Here is a 3,411-nt window from a genome sequence, read left to right on the forward strand (position 1 = left end):
GGTGTAAATACCCTACTATATTATGATTTTTGGGATAACAATAAAAAATTCATTATGATTTGTAAATATGCTATTGTACACTATTACATCAAAATCAACTTAAATTCAAAGAGTATAACATACTAAATTATAGATGAAAGAGAAATAATAATAATAAATAAATAAATAAAGATAACCTTCTAAATTTTTTATATCATGAAAAATAAATATTTAAATTTAAATAAAACACTTTTTTATCCTAAATTTTATATTTTGAATAGAATATGCTTGAAGGATTGAATTACAACGCACTCCTATTTTAAGATTTAGGCGAAATATGAAGACGGACAATTTATGAGGATTATAAAATTTGAATATTAAAATTACGGTTTTATTCCTTTTTAGTTATTACTGTGTGATGCGGCTCAGAAATAACTTTCCACTTACAGTTCTAGCTGCTACTCGTCTCTATAACTAATAACATCCACAAAAAGGAGTGGATTAAATAAAAACCCCTTTTCCTTTCACGACTCCATCCGACGGTCACTCGAGTAGTCAATTACTCGACTGCACCTGAGGCACGGTGGCGTAGACTGACCGATCTGCTTCCTTCTCCAGCAGCTCCCGGAATTGCTCCCCCCTCCCCTCAGTCATGTTCTTCACGAACGCCACGAATCTCCGCCAATTGTCCGGCTGGAATAGATATGGCCCCATCCGCAGGTACGTGAAGGCCGCCATCTTCTCCTCCGCTCCCCTTGCCGCGGTGTTCAGAATCTGCTCAAGCGCCGCTTCATCGTACCTCGACAGCGCGTTCTCTCCCGCCAGCTCCACCCCGGCATCGCGCGCCGCCGCCGCTACCTGCCTCACCAGTTCCTCCGGCTTGCACGCCGCCTCGTTCGGCTGTTCGCCGTCGCGCATCTCCACGCAGGTGAAGTTGAACACCGCCCCGTGCCGGCCGAGCATGCGTGCGATCGGAAGGTAACCGTCGCGGTAACGGGTGTTGTAGTATCCGGCGGTGAGCTCGGACGCGTGGGAGCTGGTGCCGTAGTGCCAGTGAATGCCGGCGACCTTGACTGAGATCTTGACTTGGGCGGAATCGAAGACGGAGGTAGCCGAGGAGAGGATGCGCTCGCCGTGATCGAGGAGCATCTGAGAGTACCAGGAGAGGAAGAACTCTCCATAGGGGCCGTTCCACCCCCCGTCGTGCCGGAAGAAGGACGTGTCCTCCGGCCAGTCGTTGTAGGCTCCCGCGTCCGTCGGGCCACCGTTGCCCCACTCCCATCTTCCCTGCCTTCTCCGCCGCCGCTTTCAGGCTACTCAACATGTACTGCAAATGGCTTTAATTTTTAGAACCAATCAACGCTAGTTCGGCAAAAGATCAAAGTATATACCTTATCGTAGCATTGGAATGCACCGATTCCGGGGAACTTCCAGGTTCCGTTCAATTCGGGATAGGAAGGGTACCTCAGCTCGCCGGCAGGACCCATTCCCACTTGAATCTCCTGACAATATCAGCATATTAGTCGAATTGAATAAATAAGGCAGTCTATCTTGGAATCAGTGAGACTTACGACGATGGTGGTTCCGAGCAGGGGGGCGAAGTGGTCGCGGAAGGCGCGCATGAAGTCGGCGTAACATTGGATCGGAGTGCGGTCCTTGAGGACAGGCAGCATGTCGCAGCCGAGGGAGACGTACTCGTAGTTACAACAGCCCCATTGGTCCGTGTAGGCCAGGTCTGGGTCCTTGTCCATCTCCTCCAGAACCCATTGCGGCAGAGAGATCCTGTGTCCAAATGCAAATCGTCAAGATGATTCCTGCTTGTTTCCGAGATCCAGTGAGGATGCGGGTAAGAAATGCCGGGAGGAGGAAATCGAACAATTTTGACGGGATTATGCGATTGGAAGTTAAAAGGAAACAGGAAAAATATAATAAAAGGGCTCAAAAAGCTATTCTAAAAGAGAAAAGGAAGGGGATTACGACGCACGTGACGGAGTCGCCGACATTGCCCCCGCATTGGTGGAACGACATGACAGCCTGGACCTTGAGGCCGATGCGTCGAGCCGTGTCCAGGAGCTCATCGTAACCGCGCCAATCGTACTCCCCCGGCCGATCCTTCTCCACCAATCCCCACCACACGTCGATCATCACCCCCTCGACCCCCGCGTTCTTCAGCGCCATCAGACTCGCGTTTATCGCCTTCCTCCGGTTCAACCGTCCGCCCGGCTTCACCGTGTCGAGCGGCATCATCACGAACACCGGCACCCCCTTGACCGACCCACCGCCTCCGCCAAGGTGCTCCATCACGACCGCCGCCTCCTCCAACTTCACCGCTTCCTTGTCCGCCACTGACAAATCGGGCTGCGCACCCATCAGCAAGGGCGGTCGCCCCGGGCTCATCGGCAGTGTCACATCGATCTCCTCCTGCTCCGCACTCTTCTGGATCCGGCAGCGCAAGTTCTGCTCCCCTGCTGGCTGCGGCTTCCACGCCGCCATCGGCCCTGATTGCTGATCCACCCTGGCCACCGATCCACTGTCTACCACCACCGGCGTCCCGCACAGAGTCCCGACCTGGGTGGCCAAATTGAGCGCCATATATTTCTAATCTTTTTTTTTTTGTCGATTTCGATCTACTCGCCGTGAGGGAGATCCGATTGAGGCCGGTGGAATTTTATAGGCGGAGAGCCAGACCCATTAGCCGACGTGTCGCGCGGAGGGCAGCTGAAGAAGCAACGACTGGGAGCGCTTGCTATAGCTGACCGCCGGATGGATCATGAACGTCTGGAGATGAGAGCGTTAAGCGATCCCTAAAATTCCTCATCTCCACGTGTATGGCTAGCATGAGATCCGTGCCGCGAGGATCGAGGAGCTTGAGCATGACGGGCGCGTCCTACACCGCATCGCCTACCGGGTACTGCATGCACGAATTCACGCGTTTTGCAGACACGTGGCCGTTGGTGGCCCTCGCCCCGTGCCGGATCACGTGAGTCAGTCAGACTCCACGTCACCTACGTGAATTTGTCTCCAGGAATGAGGATGGAAGTCACTGGAAAAGAAATCGAATGCAGCCACGTGGGGATAGAATATTGGAAAACGTAATCATGTGCCCTATCGAATCGATGGCATTAAATCCAATTCGGTGCAGTTAGTTGGGTTATGAGATATGATACTATGATAAAGAGGAGTCCATTAATGATCATGGTAGAAGTCAAAAATAAAATGATCAATAGCATGATTCAAAAGTTCAACCGTGTTGTCTGAGTGAGAGGAGGCTACATAGGCCAATTGAAGGAATTGATGTCCAATTAATCATCTAGATGAAATAATGTCTGATCAATTCGATCGATGGGAGTGCGGGTCGATTGAACACCCATTTGACTCAGGGTATATACCATTGACAGAGTAATAGACCGATATAATAAAAGAGGAAAAGAC

The 3,411-nt window shown here is 50.8% G+C and overlaps 1 pseudogene; it reads right to left on the reverse strand.

Moving 5' to 3' along the window:
- Positions 1-334: 334 nt before the first annotated feature.
- Positions 335-2,638, reverse strand: LOC121996842 (annotated as a pseudogene).
- Between the last annotated feature and the right edge of the window lie 773 nt (positions 2,639-3,411).

The sequence above is a fragment of the Zingiber officinale genome, chromosome 6A (genome assembly GCF_018446385.1).
Source record: "Zingiber officinale cultivar Zhangliang chromosome 6A, Zo_v1.1, whole genome shotgun sequence".
Taxonomy (NCBI): domain Eukaryota; kingdom Viridiplantae; phylum Streptophyta; class Magnoliopsida; order Zingiberales; family Zingiberaceae; genus Zingiber; species Zingiber officinale.